Below are 19817 nucleotides of genomic sequence, written 5' to 3'. Positions count from 1 at the left end.
TTGACCTCCCAGGGACCCTGCAGCAGCTGAGGGATGCTCCCTGTTTCCTTTGCCCAGACTGCTCCCAACCCCCGCACCCCACACAGCCCCCTACTCCTCAAGAGCCAGGGAGGCTCTGAGCCCAGGAGGAACTGTCCGCCGCCTCTGCCCTGCCCTGCTGGGCTTTGGCTGTAGTTCTTTTGATCCACACATAGCCATCAGACATAACGATAGCTTACGGTGGATGGTGCCGGTATTCATGGCCTCCAAAGGAGAAAACTTCACTCCAGTATTCAAAAGACATGGGTCTCAGTTGCTCAGAGCTTTGTGTAACAAAGTTTAAAGAAAACGATAGAGAAAGCCGTCGGCAAAAGGCACTGGAAGTGGGTAGGAGAGTACCCACCCTCACGAGTTTAAGCGGGCCTCTAGACTTCTCAACTGGCTGCTGAGAATAGACGAAAAGAATACCTCAAGTCTCCGCCCATATCAGCCTGAAGGCGCCCGATCTTGTCTGATCCCAGAAAAAAATACCTCAAGGTTGGGAGAGCTCCACCAGACCCTTTCCCAAGGCATAAATCCCAAGATAACTTCAACACAAGGTGAGCCAGGGAGCACAGGTTCTGGGCAAGGACTCTGGGCTGGATATACTGTTGCTGTGCAATTAGGGGTACAAATCTAGAGAAACAAGTTCCCAGGCAAGATATGTTACAATTATAACCATTAACATAGTAAGACATTGTCTCCCTGTGTAATTATCAGCTCCGGACCTAAAGCAAGGCCAGTTTTCGGGCAAGATACACTGTTGTATGAGGGAAGCATGAGCAAGAATGTTCACCTTCTTCAAGGGACCTGGGCTCCCTGCCTAAGCTGCTTCTCTCAATAATATTCATTTTGTCCCTGACCCTCCCAGCTGGACCCTCAGGTCTAGGCAGGTAGGGGCTTGCCTGTCTTATTCACAGATGGGTCCTTGAATGCGGCCCATAAATATTTGTTCAGCGAATGATTATGAGAGAATGTTTCCTATCACTGTTTATACCAGTGAGGAACTAAAGCAGTTCGTCCCTTCCCCAGCTCCTCAAGTCTTCCAGCTTCGGCCCTGGGCACCCCGTTTTCCATCCTGGGCTCCTTTTCTGTCTCCATCTGTGTTTGGCCCGAGAGGTCCTTGTCTCTCTTGGTTCACTTCATCCCATGAAGCCCATCGTTTGTCGTGGGGCAGCTGTGTCTCCTCCTTCCCACACTTGCGCTCATGTGCAGGGTTCTTAACAAGCCCCTCAGGCTGGTTCCAGAGGAAAGAAGACTGCCCACTGGAATACAAGCTCTCAAGCCTGGGCAGCAGGGACTTCTCAGGACAGGCGCTCCCAGCGGCAGCACTCAGTTTCACCTTGCCATCGGTTGACTAATCCCACCCCGTCTCCCCTCTCGGCATCTGAGTCATTGAGACTGGACTTCATGGGCTCTACCCACCAAGCCTTGCAAAGAGTCAAAAGTCCCTCATTTTCTGAAAGACGGAACTTGCTGGGCAGACTCACAGCAGTGCCCCGGGATGGACCCCAGATCACCGCCTCCACCTGGCTCTAAGGAAGCTGCTGCTGCTACTGCTGCTAAGTCACTTCAGTCGTCCCACTCTGTGTGACCCCATAGACTAGGGGTGGGAATTTTCTGGAGTCCCCCTGATGGTTAAGTCACAGCATGGAAAGCTATCCTTGCCTCCCCAACCAGAGTGAGCGTGTCTGTGAGGAGTCAGAGCTTTGGCGGGTGTGACCTCCTGCGAAAAGCCCACGTTGTGGGGGGCACAGGCCTCCAGAGATGGGTGGGAGCTGCTTGCCCTCTACAAATCCCTTGATCAACCAAGAGGCTGCTGTTTCCCACCCCACCCCACCCCCCACCCCACCTCACTAGCCTCAAAGCCTCTCAACCAGTTTCCCCATGTGGAGCCAGGAGCCAGAAGGCTGTGTGGACCAAGTTCGGGGTGGCAGCAGGGAGGGCTAGCCAAGGAGACCTCCTAGATGCCCAGGCCCAGCGCCGGGCCTGAAAGGCGGCCCAGAAGAAAGCAAAGACTGCTTTTCACACCTCCCTCTTCCTTCTCCTGTTTCCTGGTAGCCAGAGACACCGTTCTTTTGTCCCTGGAGACAGCCTCACGCTAGGCGGGTGCCTGGAGGGCTGCACGGCACAGGCCGGAACTCTGCCAAGCTCCGGGACTGGATGCCCGTCTCTCTCATCTCTCTCTTGGCATGCTTGCACCCAGCCTTCTCCACCAGACATGGCCTTTCCCGCCTCAGACGGGCTCCGCCCTGCGTCCCCTCCCACGCTGAAGGCAGCTCCCCGAGCAGCCACGTTCCTGGGCTAGCAAACACCTGCAAGTCCTACGTGCCCCCTCCTCACTCCAAGCCTAAGGGCTCTGTCTCTGGAATCTCGTTCCCTCCCCGCCGTTCCCCTGGCTCATGCCTCTGTCACCCCTGCCTTTCTAACAGCAGTCGTCTGCTCTTTGCCCCCAGCCCAGCTGGTGCCCCTGCAGGTCCAGGGCTCTTCTCCAGCCCACCTCTGCCCCAGGGCCCCTGGTCTGGCCCAGCCTCCTCTCCAGCTGAATGCCCTCAGGTTTCTTGGCTGTCCTTTGCCACCCTCACTTGCTCCTGTCCATCTTGAGATCTTGGCTCGGACACCTTTGCCTCCTGGAAGCTCTCCCTGCCCTTCGCCTCTCCACAGTGGGCTTTCCATTTGGGCTCCTATTTGCTTCGCAACCCCCCAGGCTGCCCCGGCCTGCACCTCACTGCACCATGCTGCCCACTCCGTGCTGGCAGAGGCCACATCCATCTTGCTTTCTGCCAGTCAACACTTTAGGGGCCAGCGGGAAAGCTGGTGAAGCCACGATCCTGCCCTCAATATGAGGACCCATGTGAGATGGAGGATGAGACAGGGAGGCAGCTATGCTAGGGCACAGCTGGCTGGGGTGCTAGCCTGCACCCCAAGGCCCTACCTACCTCAGTGACAGAACAGAGCGATGTCTCATGAGCTGATTCCAGCTGATGAGCTGTAAGCTGAAGGCGCTAGACCTAAAAAAGGCCTGGTCTGCCCATTAGGCCTTTTGTCCCTCCTCTCTGGGCATGGTACCTAGTGGAGCATCAGCATCTTGTAACCACAAGGATGGAGGTGACCCACAGAGGTTGGCAGAAAGATGGGCAACATCCCAATGGCCTGGGCCCCAAGCCTGCCAGTGTCCACAATTCTTCTCCCAGTGGACAGGGGGGCTGTGCCTGGGCCACTGGCCAAGACCCTTGGGGAGACTCCTTTGCCCCTCTCAATGTCCTGGCTGCCCACTGGGGTCGGACCTGTAGGCACCTCTTCTCCCTGTCCTTGTGCCATCCCCTTGCACAGGAGACCCCACTCCAGGCATGCTCCTGGGCTGAGTGCCCAGTTGGGGTATTCCCAGGCTCTTACAGCCTTTTAAAATTTTATGCTTTAATCCTCCATCCGAGCTGAGGTCCTGCTAGCCCCTGGAGGAGGTGGGTGATATGTGACCTGATCTCCAACTCTGGCCCATCTGGCTCCCCTGCCCATCGGGGTTGCGGCTGCTAGAGACCCCCATTACTGTCCTGCTACCCCTGGCGGTTCACTAGGAGGCCCTGAGGAGGCATTTCACTGACCCAACCGCTGGGGATGATCTGGACATTGAGGCTGGGTCTGGGGAGCGGCCTTCAGGCCCACCTCTCTGCCCCAAGGCCCAGATGGGCATGTTTGGCACACCCACTGTGGGCCTGGGGCCCAAGACAGTCTTGCAAGACCCGGGACTCTCAGCCCATAGCCATTTGTGGGCCCGGTCAGTACCAGCACTTCACTCGTTTCTCAACACTAACAACCATGTAAATGTCTTGAAAAGCACCGGGGACTCTGGCGGCCACGGCGGTCTCTTGGAGGTAGAAGGACCAGTTCCCTGATGACCTTGGCTGATGAGGCAGAGCCACCACTTGTCACCAACACAGGGAAAACGAAATTTCTTTATTTGGTCTATAGCTTTAAAAAAAAACTGCGCAAATCCCCAATCTGAAAAAGTTCAGTCCCATTCAACATGGGAGAGTCTCCAGGCCCAGATGTGGCCTCTCCGTCCCCAGGGAGGGGCTCTTTGCTTTTCTGGATACAGGCTTGTGGCTCCTTCTGGCCATCAGAGCTAACTGTAGCCTCCACGTGGGGTCCAACCCACCATCCACGCTGGAGGAACCCCCGCCCTGGGTACCTCTGCAGTCAAAGAGCTTCTGGGTCCAGCCTATCGCACGTGCGGACCAGGGCAGATCAAGAAAACAGACTCAGTGACCCCCTCGGCCTGCAGGAAAGATGGCCCAGGGACAGGGCTGTGCCCAGGTGACCACGGGGCTGCCCGCCTTTGCTTTTGGTTTCTTCAGCTGGTAACGTGTGCCCTGCTCTGGGGCTGAGCCCTGGAGAGGGCCTTCTCTCTCTCTCCTTCTCTTTCCCAGAGGGCCCTGGGCAGGCAGTGCCGGCTTTGCGCCTTTCCTTTTCCACCTGGACCTCACTTAAGTAAAAATTCCATAGTCCAGCTCACTGGGCCTGGCCCTCAGCATACTACTGGGGGTGATTAAGGAGGTTAGACACTCTTCTTTCAGAATCCAAACCTAGTTGTTAACTCCTGGAAGGACGGCTTATACACTGCTCAGAACCAGGAGCTGGTGACTACTTCCTTGGCCTCTTTCACTGTTTCTGGGACAAATCAGAACAGGAAGAAGTGGAACACTCCCACATCTCATCCCTGCGGCAGTGCCGGTCCACCCCTCCAGCTGCGTTTTACTCCTGGATTTGCTCCTTGGCTCTTAGGTGGGTTTTTTTTTTTTGGCATGAAAACTGGCTAGCCCACCAGAGTAGCTGATAGCCCCCTAGTCCCACAAAACCCCAAAGCCCCATTCTACTCCGAAACCACCCGCATCCCAGTTCTTGTGTATATTTTTCCCCCCAAGAAGTTGGGGCTGCTGCTGCTGCTAAGTCACTTCAGTCGTGTCCGACTCTGTGCGACCCCATAGACAGCAGCCCACCAGGCTCCCCCGTCCCTGGGATTCTCCAGGCAAGAACGCAGGAGTGGGTTGCCATTTCTTTCTCCAATGCATGAAAGTGAAAAGTGAAAGTGAAGTCACTTAGTTGTGTCTGACTCTTTGCAACCCCACGGATTGCAGCCTACCAGGCTCCTCCACCCATGGGATTTTCCAGGCAAGGGTACTGGAGTGGGGTGCCATTGCCTTCTCCAAAGTTGAGGCTAGTGGGATGCAAGTTCTCTGTTAGAGGCCAAAGCATCTCTGGCCATCCAGATCAAGTTCAGGGCCAGGCCACGATCTGGAGGAGCCTGGCTCCAGGGACTTGACCTGACGCAGGGCCCTGCCATCAGCCTCTCTCCATCCCTCCAAGCTGTTCATCCAGGGACAGGGCTTTCGTCCCCTTCCTGACTCTACTGTGCTTTCTGCCAGCAGAGGGGCCCAGAGGTGCCACTGTCACTCCTGCACGTTCCCCCGTCAGGATCCCGGGTGCTGCAGACAAGTTTCTGCTGTGGCAGCTCTTTGGGGCTAACTGCCAGCCCTCCATCCCCTTGGCTTTACTTACTCGAACTTCCTCAGCATACATATCCTCAGAAACTAGAACTGCAGTGATGTAAACCTTGGAATCTCTAATAACTGATCCTTACAAAATGGCATTTCTCCAAACCTTGGCAACCAGATATCCCAACTTGGATTTCATTACCCCTCACTTATGAGCCAGACTACCAGGCAGGATCAGTTCCCAAGGGGGTCCCCTCATTTGAAGGCCTTCTGTGTGGACATTCCTGCCTGGAAAATCCCCTCCCCCTAGACCATCCATGGAGGGTTGCTTGAGACCCTTGACTAGGTCTTCTCTGTTCGATGGGGGTCCAGGGGCTGCCAGGGAGGCTCAGAAGTGGATACACAGACCTGCGTGGCTCTGTCGGTCTCAGGTGGTGTGTCCCAGTTCCCACTGTCTGGGACAGTGGTCCTCCTTCCTGTGCTGCTCCCACCGGCCGACTTTGGCCCCCTGACTTCCTGCCATCTGTGAATTCACAAACAATGTCCGGAATGAACTAGATCTCAGCTGACCTTAAGGAGACCAGAAAATCCTAAGACGTAGGAAAATGAAGACAGAGCCTGGAACTCCAGGAAACACAAGAGAGGGTGGGGCTTTCCCAGCCACTGACATTTCTGCTGGTCAGGGACACGCTCGATGATCATCGTTTCTGAGATTTCTCAGGCACCTTCTGTTGTTTGTTGCCCCACTGTCGTTGGCAGAGAGGCATTGGAAATGGACTTGTTGAGACTTCCCTGGTGGTCCACTGGCTGGGACTCTGTATTCCTGAGGCAGGGTGCCCGGGTTTGATCCCTGATCGGGATGTTGGATCCCACATAGCACAACCAAGAGTTCACATGCTGCAACTAAAGACCCCGCGTACCACAACTAGGACCCAGTGCAGTCAAATATTTATTAATAAATATTTTTTGTTAAAATAGAAAATAGATTTGTTGCCTTCCATGTTTGACTGGAGGTGATGAGGAAGCAGGGAGCTGGAGCACCCATGGGTGGCCACTGGCAAAGCAGGGAGAGGAGCCTCAGAAGGTAGGGTAGGTGGTTGCAGCTGTGAAGGGAAGAGGGGGCCACACCAAGACCCTGAGGCCCAGACAAGACAGGGACCGCCAGGGATTAGACACAAGATCAGAAAGCAAGTTGGGGCTTAATTGGCAAAAGCCCCGTTACAAACATAGGGGTCAGGGATGATGAGTGGGAAGCAAGCAGAGTGGGGAAGTTGAAGGTGACATGAGGAAGGAAGTAGGTTTGGAGGGCAGTGGGTCCACAGGGAGGAGATGCCCAGCAGGCACCTTGCTCTGTAGGAACAGTGGTGTGGAGGCCCCAGAAGCTCATCAAATAAGATGCCCAAGGGAAGAGGCTGGAGCACGAAGCCTCATCCTCCACCACTTATGCTCAGATGCCAAACCCCAGAGGTTCCTCCAAAGTTCAGAGTCCTGAGTGTTCTTGGGTGACACACCAGGAAGCTTACAGACCTTCCATTAAGGGTGAGGGGCTCAGGCAAGACCAGATAGATCAAGAAGACACAGATGAAGAGAAGGGCAGTCTGCCACCCCTACCCCTGGCTCTTCATACAGTTTTGTCCAGCAGACACGTTTGTATGAACCATGCTCCAGCCCCAAATATCCCCATCCAGACCGGTATTCAGCTTGTGGTTCTGCTTTCCAAACTCAGATGTTGTCTCTCTTAAAAGATTGGAACTCCCTAGCTAGTATAGAAAGAGGGAAGGAACCCCTTAGAAGAGAGGAAAAAGGCATCATCAACCTATTCTAGAACCTACCTTCAGTGAAGTTCTTGAGTCCCTCTCTGAGCCTCCCTGCCCCATCCCTGCCTCTGCTGATACTTCCTGAACTTTAAGGGGCCCCTGGGGCCTTAAAGGAGGAAATCTCAAGGTACCTTCTCTTCCTTCAGCTTCTCATTGTGTTGGCCAGGCTGGGGGCTCAGATACAGCACAGACAGTGTGGCTAGCTGGAGAGGAGAGCAGGACTGGCCCCGCGTGCTAAGGCTCGAAGAGGCCCTGGGCAAAGCCTCCATCCGGTTCTCCCAGAAGGCTGGGTTGGGGCGGGGTATGGCAGTGAGACAGTCCTGCCCTTCCTGTGCCCAGCACCAGGCCCTCCCCTCTGCCTGCTGTGGGACTGGCCAGTGTCCCCTAAACTGCTGCACCCAGTGCCACCCCTCTCTTGTCAGATGGCCTGGGGTCGGGGCTCACTTCTTCCCCACCCTCAGAGACCCCTCGAGACTGTTGGATCCCATACCTGAGCAGAGGGAGTGGGACTACATATTTTTGGCGCTTCCTTTCCTAGAGTCCAGGCTCAAATGAAACTGGAATTGCATTCCATTCCACACATCTCTCAGCATGCCATCTGTCAGACAACGCTGGCTGGCCCTGGCCCAGAACACACTCTCGACCAGCACCCGACAGGCCCCTCCCTGGCTGGGCCAGCTCCCCTGGATTGCGTGCTAGATTAAGAGTCGGGGAGCTTTGCTCTGACCCCCGTCCCACTCAAGACCTGTGTCTGTCCCCCTGTTGTCATCCACCCATTCATCCATTCAACAAATACTCATTGAGTTCCCGGTGGTATCAGGCTCCATTCTAGAAGCTGAAGGTGTGGCTGCAGCCAAGAATGACCAGCTCCTGCCTGCCTGGAGCGTAGCTCTCTCCAGGGAGGAGAGACAGACAACCAACAAGGAGACAGAGATGGGCAAGATAAATCCAGATAATGCTAAGTGCTGTGAGGACAACAGGACCAGCAGGGTGACGAGGGTGGCCGTGGCGGGAGGAAGCCCGGAGGAGCTGTGAGGCATCAGAGAGGACTTTCCTGAGGGGTTAGCTAAGGGGATTCGGAGGGATGAGCACCCTTTTGTTCAGTTCAATTCAGCCTGTATTCGCTGGCCACCCTGTGTGCCCCAGGGCTGTGCCCTGTTTCGTGTCATCCTGGAGGTTTGGCTGTGGACCTGGGAGGGACCTTATTCCTTTCCCTCCCTGTACCCCAGACCCTATCAAATCACTACCCTTCACAGCCTGAGCTCTGAGCTGACCTGGCTGGGAGAGGACTAAGTGCCCCCCACGTCCCATACACAAAGCAGCAGTCCCCAAGCCCAGTCCGCCAGCTTAGACAATGTCTGGCTTAGAAACCCTGGTGTCTGTCTCCTCAGCCCAGTTCTTGAGTCTACTTCCTCCCCAGGCAGGCGTTCCCTTTTTGGCCCCCTTGCCTTCTGCCTCACCCCCATCTGCAGGTCATCTGAGCCTCTCCTACATTCCCTGGATCCCGAGAGGGTCCCGAGCAGCAGCTCTAGCTTCTTCATTGCCCTTGGAACCCCTCTTTTCCGCCCACAATGAGATGCCATCAGTTGTCGGAGCCAATGGCATTGTACCTCCAGCTAGCGCCCAGGTGGACCCAGCACCCACACACAGGGCAAGCAGGCACACAGGCCCACTTCCCTCGAAATTCTTTATCCCCCACGGTGAGGGGTGAAGGGCTTTAAAAGAAATGCAGGGTCAGGCCTCCCCTCGAGGAGTTTATTATCTTGCTAGATAAAAGAATGCCCAAGGAACTCTTAGAGATTAAAACAAAGCTGAGACATCAATGGAGTATAATGAAGCACTAAATAAAATAAGAGATGCAGATAATAAAAGCCCTCTGCAGTCAACAGACTGGAGGGTGGTGATAAGCTGGAATGGACCAGGATATCTTCCTGGAGGAGAAGGGCCCCAGGCAGACTTGGGGCAGAGTGATGAAGTGAGGGGCGGGGTGGGAAGCTGTTGGTATCCAGATACCGAAAAAAATCAAGAAAGCCAAACCCAAACCAAAAAAACCTCACTCTTTAGACACACTACAGAATGAGTCCTGGGGCTGGGACGGATGCACCCCTTTGGAGGGCTGGCTCCTTGTTGCTTTTCTGAAGACAAGTGGAGGATGGGCTGGAGAGGCCCAAGCCGCCCTCCACTCTTTGTGCCCAAGAGGACACAGCCGCTGAGGGCCGGGCCAAATTCTGGAGAGAGTCAGCTTGCGAGAGATGAGGAGGCAGGCGGGGAAGGCCCCTGGCAGGGAGGGGCTTCCGTCATTTGGCTTTGAGGTTGTGCAGGGTGGGGAGAGGCAGGCCAAGTGCCGCTGGGCCACCTCCACGCCCGAGGAAGAGGCTGACCGCGGACTCTGCCACAGGCTCAGGTGGAGGGGTAGGGAAGGCAGGAGGAGCAGGGGCCACCGCCAGAGACAAGCCCTCCAAAGGAGCTGCGAGGCCACCCTGCCCTGAGCGCGCCCGTGCATGCGGCTGCCCCAGAGCCGATTCCATCAGCTCACCGATCACTGGCGGGTGTGTGGGCCACCACGTCCCAGACTTGCTTCTCTGCTCCCAGGGCCCAGAACGCCCATCCTCCCAAGCCACTTCTTGTCCACAGAGCGTCTCACCCCGGCGTGAACCTTCATACCTCTTCTTCTCTTTCCATAGGTTGGGGTCTTCTCCTGCTGCCTCTCCCTGCTTCATCCTGTCTCCTCAGCCCCTTAATTAACTTGCCTCTGAATTCTAGAACCTTCCAGCTCTAGATCAATCTGCGCACGGCAAGTGCTCACCGCCGCCCCTCTGACCAGGTTATTTATTCCAGGCAGGATTCACCATCTCATCCTTCCCCCACTCCCCCAGGCCGTCTGGATTCACTTTCAACACCAGCTTCCCCAGCCTACCATTTTCCTGTTCAAGTCCTCTAACAGAGGACACAAGAGAAGGCAGGCCTTCTGAGCCTGAATGGATGAGTTGAATGAATGGTTCTAAGATGCTGGTGGTGAGATTCAAATGCAATCAGGGTAGTTTTTCAACTAAAATGGAGCAAATGTCAATTGGTATCAACCAATTCTGAGATTCTGACTGGTACCAACACTGTGACAGGCAGGGATCAGGAGGGAATGTAAAGAGATTTGAAGAAAATCAGGGCAACGAAGAAATGTGTCCACGTAATCTGACAACCAACAGGCCCAGGAAGTGGCAGAAAACTATAGACAAAGTATGTAACTTGCGCACCTCATGAGTGGGGACAGGACGGACAGTGCAGCCTTGACCAAATCGGGTGGAACAGACCAGGAGGGAGTTGACCCACGGCCACGGCTCTGAATGACCGGAAATGGAGGTTCTACAGAATGCAGGAAGATAGGAGCTGCTCCCTGGGGCTGGTCCATCGGCCCACCCTACAGTACCTGGGTAAGCCAACAGTCGTGAGGGAGCTGCAGTGAATGGGTTTTCAATAACTAAATCTCATTTCACTAATTGCCCTGAGGTGTCCCCAAAGCTTTCTAGAACTTTCTCTCTTCCAGTTGCACCATTTTTTGGATGATGAGTTGGTTCCTTGTGTTCCCATCAGTCAGGTGCCGCTTCACTACTCAAGATAAAACTCCTCTCTATTGGCTCCAACTGCTGATTTCTCTTCAGGACGAAACACTGAGGTGAGGCTCACTCCCTTAAGACAAATGCCTCCCCCGACCAGAGTTTTCTCATCCCATAAAAAGAGGAAATAGGCTGGGTTCATTCTCCAGGGGACAGACCCTGGCGCAGGAGGGGTCCCTGGGTCATTGCTGTCCCTTCACAACACCTGATACCATTTAAGGCGGTGTAGCGGCAGTCGGAAAGGAAGCCCAGATACGCCCCCGCGCATCCTCTAAGGAAGAACTTTGATCAAATGTGGCTAATAGTAAGGTAAAAAAGAGCAAAACCCCACTGGAAGCCTTGGAGAATACTAGAAAACAGGAAAAAACTCAAACAAACCAATTCCCCCATCACCACCCCGCCACAAAAAGTCCAGGCCCATCCATGACCAGATGCCACTGGCAACTGAACGCAAGGCCGCCATGAGCAGAGAGAAGGTCTGGGAGCCAGCAGCCCCTGACAAAACTCAAAAGCAGGAACTAAAGAGTAAGTGGGGTTGCAGATGGAGTCCATCAGCAAAAGGATGATGGCGGGATGCATAGTGCCACGGACATGCACATCTTGCAAACTAGTGACAGACATCTGCCCAATCTGCCAGGGATACGCAGAGAGGAAGGAGAAGGGCTCCTGTGGCCAAGAAGCCCTCTCATGGCCTCCCAGTCGGCTCCAGGGATCACAGCCAGGAGAGACGCTTCTGTCCTTCCTGCCAGAACCTGGGCAAAGCCCTGATCACGGATTGTCCACACAAGTGCCGTGAAAAAGCAAAAGATCTTAAAGAAGCACTGCCGTGCACAAGAACTGCGCTATTGTTAGTGTGATGCTGTGGCACAACCCTCACATTCCCTTTTCTCTGGACCAGACATCATCAGACCTGAAGAATCTTTGCCCGGCAATTCCAGCAGCGGTGTTGAGAATCTCTTGGGCACCTTTGGGCAAATTAGAAAAAGGCACCCCCTCTGGGTGGATCCAGGGTAGCTGGGCCCCGCGTGGCCTGCTGGGAGGGCTGGTCCCATCTGTCAGGCCATACCTGGGGGCGCTGCCACAGGGGGCATGACCCCAAGGCCTGGAAGATTCCAGAGGGGAAACGGCCTCTAGTATCCATGATGGGGTTAGTCATCTGGAACATCTTTCACCACCGCTGGGCAGGGGGAGCAGACAGAGGCGGCCAGGTCTTCAGCTGGCACCGCACAGGCATGGGAAGAACGACTGCCATGCTGATTGTGCCGTTTCCAGCCCGCAGGAGGCCCAGCATCTGCTGGAGGTGACCTCAGAAGTAACTGGCCTTGTAGCCCAAAGACATGACTTCACGTAGTCTCTCTTGCTCTCTTTTTTAAAGTAAACTGTTTATTGAAGTAGAACATATACACAGAAAAATGTCCACGTCATAAATGTCTAGGCTGATGCTCTACAACGAACGGCCCTGTTGAAGTCAGCTCATAAAACAGCAACGGTCACTCGTTCCCCACGAGAAACCACTCTCCCCAAGGGAAACCACTTTTCTGAAGTCTATCCCCACTGGTTACTTTCACCTGTTTCTTGAACTTTACGGAAGTGATTGCAAATAGTCCCTAGTCTTCTATGTCTGACCTCTTTTGCTCAACAGGTATATGTTTTGGGGATGTATCCACGCTGTTACATGGAATTGTATAGCATCCCATTGTAGAAATATACCACAATTTATTTATCCATTATACTGTTGATGGGCATTTGGGCCACTTTTCTTTTTAATCACTTTTTTCCTTATTGCAAAGATAAACAAATAGTATAAAAATATCCCCATTTTCAATCTCGTAGAGAGGCCCCAGGTCCTGGCGTCCCCTGGGGGTCCCTGCATCTGGGTTTCACTCCCTTCCTTCGATGAGTAAACCCTCTCTCACCAACATTCACACCTCTGGGCTCTTGCCCACTTGTCTCAGCCTCCTTTCAGTCCCCCAACCTGGAAACAGTCCCCAGCACACCCACTTCCCTCCCAAGGTCTCCAGCAGGGGAGTAGAGGTGGGGGATGGGTCTGGTGCCCAAGACCCCCTCCCTGGCCCACTCAGAACTCACGCCTTCAGTCTTCTCCCTCAATACGGAAACTCGGCTTCTCCCTCTCTGAGGGTGTCTTCCTCCCAGCTGCTAACTGGCAGCCCCTTCCTTCCCCACACCCACTACACAAGCAGCTTCAGTGAGGGCCACAGGATATGGCATAGCCCTTCAAAAGGCAACCTCCAATGGCCTTTGATATAGTCTCCTGTGCTCCCTCTGCTGACACGCTTCCCTTGACTTCCTGGTTCTCTCTCCAGCCCCATCTCTGCCCTTTCCTAACCCTCCCCACTGCTCTGTCCCTGGGCCTGCCCCTGAAGTATCAACTTTCCCCTAAGTTCTGGGTTCATTTCCTTTGCTGGACCTCTCCTCTCAGCAACCCCAACTATGGGACCACCTCCCATCTCTGGTGCCCCCTCTTCCCTCACCCCCCCAGCCCCGAGTTCAGGCTTCTAGTCCAGCCATTCCGTCTGGAGTTCCCAGAAGAGCCTCAGCATCTCAGGGAGATGCCTTTTCAATAAAAAGCGTGTTCGAGTTCAGCTTTTACATTTGGAGATGAAGCCGTCCACTGTTTTCACAAGCTAATGAGACCTATTATTTTCACAGTCCTAACCATGCAGAGCCCAGCAAAACCTGCGGGTGGGCCGCCGAGTGACAGCACCCGCGGCGCCTGGTCGTGCGGAGTGGGAGGCCCTTCCCTACCCAGGAGGGGCATCAGAAAGCCTGGCTGGGCGCCGGGCTTGTGTGTTCCCTGAAAGGGAACATGGGTTTAAGAAGCTGAGAAGACACAGTGGAGAGAAGGGCCGCCTGGTCGGGGAGTGAGCAGAGCTCAGCCATCCTGCTCTCTACCATGACAGGTGGGGGGATTTGGGACATGCTTCAGGGAGAAATAGAAGACCTAAAAGCAAGGGCGCACGCAGCTCTGCTGGGGAGGGCAGCTGGGCCAGAGCGATGGCCTCCCACTGTGGGACCGGCCAGTGCCCACTCTCTGCAAACTTCATTCCCTCCTGATGGTGGCACCTTCCCCTGGACCGCAGCACTGGGAGACCGTAGTCCGTTCACCCTGCCTCCTGTGATGAGGCCCAGGAGCCTCAGAGGGGCTGGAGCTTGGCTCTGGAGAAGACCATGAGGAGGAGGAGCGGGGTGATGATGCATCACCTTCACTGAGTCACAAAATGAGGACTGCGGACCGTCACTGACACTGCCATCGAGACCAGGAAGTAAAACCAGCAGGACCCAGTGACATGCCCGGGGCCGTCTCACCTCCTCCTCATCCATCCTGTCTGGTCTGTATCAGTCACTCATCACTCCCTCCGGAGGACCTGTGCGCCAACGTGGGGAGAGCCAGGGCAAGGCTGGGGTAGCCAGATCGCCATTCCCCTCTCTCTGGGATAAAATGTGTGGGCCCAAGCAAGAAGGCCAGAAGGTCCAGAAAGGCAGATGGGAAAAGATGAAATAGGCAGGCCCTTGGGGATTGAGTTTGAAGAGGAAGAAATCTGAGACAGAAAGAAGATGTATCAATACTTGCACAGGTAAGAGGAACTCTTCCGTAAGAGGTGGGGGGAGGGGCGGGAGATGGAGAAGAAAAAGAGAATAATTCAATTCCCGGCTGCAGGAGGGGGAGGGGCTGCAGAGCCACAGCTCAGGGGCAGGAGGGTGAGTGGCAGACCTGAACTTCAAGGCGGACAGAATTATGGCCTCCAGGGTGGCCTCGAGATAAGGACAAGGGTCTGGGCACCCGACCACAAGACGCTGATGAAAAGGTGGAAAGCAGAATAGAACCTCATCTGAACCCGATACAAAGCAAGTGGCTCCCACACGTAAGGCTTGGTTCATTCGACCTCACGCAGCAGATTACAACGCCTTTTCTAAGACAAGGGTGCCAGGAAGCTCAAGGGGCTCAAGAAAGAGGGCTTAACTAGGCTGTGTGTGGTGTCTTCCAGTCTCTAAGGATATGTCTCAGCAGGATTGTGAATCAGTTTCAAATCCTAGAAAACTGATTAAGAAGACCAGAACCCCCCTTGGGGCTGGAAGAACCCGTTTAGCAAAGCAGGTACTTTCAGGAAGAGTTTATTAAGCTGAAAAGAAACTTAAAGTAGGATTTAGATACACTGAGAGCAGGAAAGAGCTCCATAAGTTATGGGGAGGGCTCAGGGAGACCCCGCTGTGGGGCCACCAGTCTTGGCAGGGGGCGGCTGGGTGTGGCAGGCATTCTGGGCCACTGTGGAGTGTGCATGGCATTGTTGCCTAGGAGCTGTTCCTGGGTGTGGGGAGGAAAAGGCAGGGGAAGAGCTTTGGTCTATAAGAAACCAGAGTGGTTTCCCAGCAGCCGTTAGCCTGATGTTCAAGCAGATATGACAGGGCAGGGCTGGGCGGTCCAGCAGGAAAGTGAGGGACAACCCCACTATTCCTTGCGCCCAGTTCTGGTCCAGGCCTGAGGCCCCGAGTGGAGACCCGATGCCAGTTGGAGGCCATTCTGAGCACTGTGACGGAGCAGCACCCACCCGTGCACACGTGGGGCTGCAGTGCAGAGAGGAGGAGAGGGGTGCCTGAAGGGGCCGCTTCCCAGTACCATGCCCCGGCAAAGGGCCCTCCGGCAGGTTTAACTGCAGGTGGAGATGAGTATGTGTCCTTGTCCTATGCCACCAGCCCCAGAAGCAGATCTGTCCCCAGCACCGCTTTCCACGCTTCAAGCTTTTTTGGCCTTTCCTGTTCTTCTCCCCTAGCTGCTGCATGCACGTGGTCATCTGCAGATGGAAAGGCAGGCCAAGTCCTCTGCCTATCCCTCTTTACCCTGGGCCGACAAGTGTCCCTGCCCTGGGGCTCTGGCTTTCGGTCCTTACTTCCGCAGCCTTCTCTTCTCCCTTCCTGCCCATCTCAGCTGTTGCTGTTTTCCTTCCCCAGAAGCTGCAGTTGCTGAGACAAGAACCAGAGGAAGGAAGAGTGACCTGACCACCTGCTGGTGGATGGATGAGGCCCCAGGCCTTGCTGGCATCCCAAAGACTTGGAGGGCAAAAGGAGGAGAAAAAGACTTCTGTCCACCTGGAGTTCAGCTTCCCTCCCACCTTCAGTTGGCAACTCCACCTCTTCTGGAGTGGCCCTCCTCCAAGAGCAGAGCCTTCCTGGCCTGCAGGGGAAGCCGAAGTCCCTGTCATCCTGCCAGGAATCTTCATCTGGAGTCTTAAAAAGCCCAGCTTGATCGTGTTGTGCAGACGGGCAGGTCACCAGTGCCTGGGGGGAGCCCCACACCCACTCCCCAGGAGGGGGGATGAAGACCAGGATGTTCAAGTCAAATGACAAGGTCAGTAGTGTAGGGAGTGGGACAGAGTGACAGCAGGTGATCCTAGAAAGTGGCACTTGACCTGGAAGGTGACATAAAGGGAGCGCGCCAGGGTCAGGGTGTTCAGGTGGAAGGAAAGGCGCCCTCCTCAAGATCCCTGCAGGGAACCCAGGTCATCCCCACCCACCTCCCTCCAGGCCTTTCTGCACCCCTGGCCCCACCACTGCCCCAGACCTCCTTCTCCCACCCCCCTGTCCACTGTGGCTTCAAGGTGGCCCAAAGGACAGGAGGAAGCCATCAGAGGGAGCTTTGGAAACCCTCAAGACATGGTTGAACCAGACATGCCTGGTGTCACCCCGCTCGTGCGAGTGTCTCCCCCGCCTGCTTCTCTCAGGAGCACCTTGGTTGTCCCTCCATGGCTCTTCACTTCCACACAATGGCTAAGGGCCAGAATCCAGAGCTGAAGTCCCAGGGAAGAGTGTCACTGTCCCGGGTGTGGAGGAAGATCTTGCCTCTCCCCACGTGTCAGCCCCCAGGTGCCCTCTGTGAGGCCCGAGGCTTGGGGAAAGGTGGCTGCAATGGGATTGTCTGGGGGCGGTGTGCAACGAGGAAGCCGTGAAACACACAGGCTCGCACCACCCCCTCATCTGGAGCCTGCCAGTCCCTGCCAGTGCTCCTCTGGCAACTCTTCTAGAAGACCAAGGCTGCTCTTCTTCCCGTCCATCCCAAGTCCACCAGCGTACCCCGCCCACCCCCATCAGCTCCTTGCCCCATCTTCCCGGCCATTCTAAATCCATCCTTGGTGATGCTTCCTCTTCCTCTTGGAAACCCCACCCCCCGACCACCACATCCCACCCCACCACCACCTGACCTGACCTGACCCTCTTCCTCCCATCTTCATCTATCAGCAGTCCCAGGGCCTCCCGAGGCCACCCACCCCTCAACCCTGAGGCTTGAAAGGGTGCCTGGAACATAGTAGGTGCTCAATAAATATTTGTTGAATGAATGAATTGACGCTCTGGACTCAAGTTTTAATCTTTGCCCCAATACCGCCCCCCAGGATTCCCTGACAGCTCAGTGGGTAAAGAATCCGCCTGCAGTGCAGGAGACCTCAGTTCGATTCCTGAGTTCGAAAGATCCGCTGGAGAAGGGAAAGCCTACCTACTCCAGTATTCTTGGGCTTCCCTGGTGGCTCAGCTGGTAAAGAATCTGCCTGTAAAGCGAGAGACCTGGGTTCAACCTCTGGGTTGGGAAAATCCCCTGGAGCAGGGAACAGCTATCCACTCCGGGGTTCTCACCTATATTATATAAACTATATATATATAGCCCATGGGGTTGCAAACAGTCAGACACGACTGAGCAACTTTCGCTTTCATACTGCCTCCGTCTCGACCATTTTAACACCTCCTGAGGGACTTGGTCCTCACTCTTATCCACTTGGGCAACCCATCCCCACAGCCACACCTTGAGCCCAGACATCCCTTAAGGGGCCATCCCGGGTCGTAGAGAAGCCCTTCTCAGCCCGGCTGTAGAAGCCCTTCTCTCCAGGGCTCATCTCTGCAGCTGCTCTTCCCAGCTCCCAGGTCTCCAGTTCTTTTCTTGTTGTTTCTCTACCTTGTGGTCAGTCCATCGAAAGCCCTCCCCTCCCTTCCCTGTGGGCCAGTCCCTAGCCTGGGAACCACGTGAAATTTCATTTTTTCTAGTCTTGCACTTGGGTTCCAACGAGAGAAAAACACAGAACTGCCAGGTTGTCCCATCACGGAGGTGTGATCCACCAGGCAGCTGAGCCCCCTCCGCCGCCAGTGAGCAGTCCATTCGGGAGCACTTTTTCCGAGACCTTTGCCCCAGAGCGTTGTCCGCAGCCCAGCCATGTCCCTTTCCATAGCATAGCCACTCAGCTCCCTGATGAGAACTGGGGTCACCAACTCTGAACTCTCTTCCCTGGCCCTCCCACCTCAGCTTATCCACCCCAAACCCCTCCCTCACCCCCAAAACACTTCTCACCCTTTTAGGATAATTCCTCTGCTTGGGCTCGTGGGTTCACCTCCAGCTGAGTCTCCCTCTCCCCAGTGTCCCAAGAAACTATTTCTGATCTTGCCTCCCTCCCTTCTTCCCACCAACTTGCCACCACCCTCCAATTAGCTCTAAGAGCTTCCCTCTACCGTACCTCTTAGCTAGAATCCTCTTTCAAAAAGGCCACTCTCCAGGAAACTTCTGGAGAGATCTTCATAGTCCACAGAGGTCTTGCCTACCTACCCCAACCCCGTCGCCTCCACTCAGGCCATTGGCCCTGGCTCCCTAGAGGCGAGTGACTCTGAGCTCCCACGGTGCAACATTCCCTCAGCCTTCCGTATCCTACCACCTTTCTGCTTCCTTTGTATCACAGAATACACATGTATTCAAATCATACCCCAGAGAGCCAAATAGTGTCACTCCCCTCTGAGCCCACCCTGAATCCCATTCTCCAGAGGGAAGTGCTAGAGGACGCGTGGGGCCTTCCAGACTTTTTTCTAAGCACAAACACATGTAGTTTCATGTACACAAATGGAAGTTTGTTGTAAAAACAGAAATAGGATCCAGGTGCACACACTGAATGAACAGAACAGAGCACACAGATTCAATGAACGGACCACGGATTTCCTAGTTGGTGATGCACCTCCATCACTCTCAGTGAAGCTGCCTTGTATCTTATCCTATGGAGGTACTGTGGATTTAATGTCATTTTTAACATTGCAGCAACTGTCCCTGCATGTAGATCCTCACAAAATTATTCAAGCATTTCTGTTGGAGAGAGTCCCCACAGTGGAACCGCTTTCTATGCTTCAAACGCCCCAGTGAGGTTGTCCCAGCTTCCCTGCCCAACCACCTGCAGCACAGCGGGTGGAGTTGGGGGCTGGCTTTTGCAGCAAAGGCCCTGCCTCCCACTTCCACCTTCAAATTCTGTGGTTGAATTACTTCTTACCTCCTCCTTCTCAAGCCTCCTCTACCACTTCACACTGGGCCATCCTCCTCTGCCAACCTCTTGAAAGTTGTTTCCTGACTTTTCCCTGTGTTTTCCGAGAGGCTTCTTATATCATCTTTATGCTAATGGGCTTCAGATGGGTCTTTTTTAAAACCCCTCCCTGCAGCCTCCAGACCTACTTCTTTTCAGGTGCCCTCAGGAACTGCACAGCCAAGCCATTCAAGTGAGCTGCCCAGTGAACGAGGGTTGCATGGGTGAGTGTGAGGAAGAGGAGAGCCCAGACGGGCCCTTCCATTCATGCATTCTACAAATATTTATTGAGTACCTAATTAAGTGCCAGGGAGTGGCAAAAGAGGCAGGGGGCAATGGTAAGCCCAACTGGGCAAGGCCAGTCTTGGAGCGGAGAGAGACATTAATCAAATAATCACACAAATAAGTGTGTAATTTCAAAGTGTGCTAAATGCCACAAGGGAGTGGCTTGTGGTGATGTCCCTGATGGCTGCCGGGTCCAAGGGGCTTGGGAAGGTGTCCCTCAGGGAGGACACTGGAACTGAGATCTGAATGATGGGCAGG

Source organism: Bos javanicus, chromosome 23, assembly GCF_032452875.1.
Source record: "Bos javanicus breed banteng chromosome 23, ARS-OSU_banteng_1.0, whole genome shotgun sequence".
In the NCBI taxonomy this organism is placed as follows: domain Eukaryota; kingdom Metazoa; phylum Chordata; class Mammalia; order Artiodactyla; family Bovidae; genus Bos; species Bos javanicus.
Note: the sequence above shows the minus strand (reverse complement) of the source record.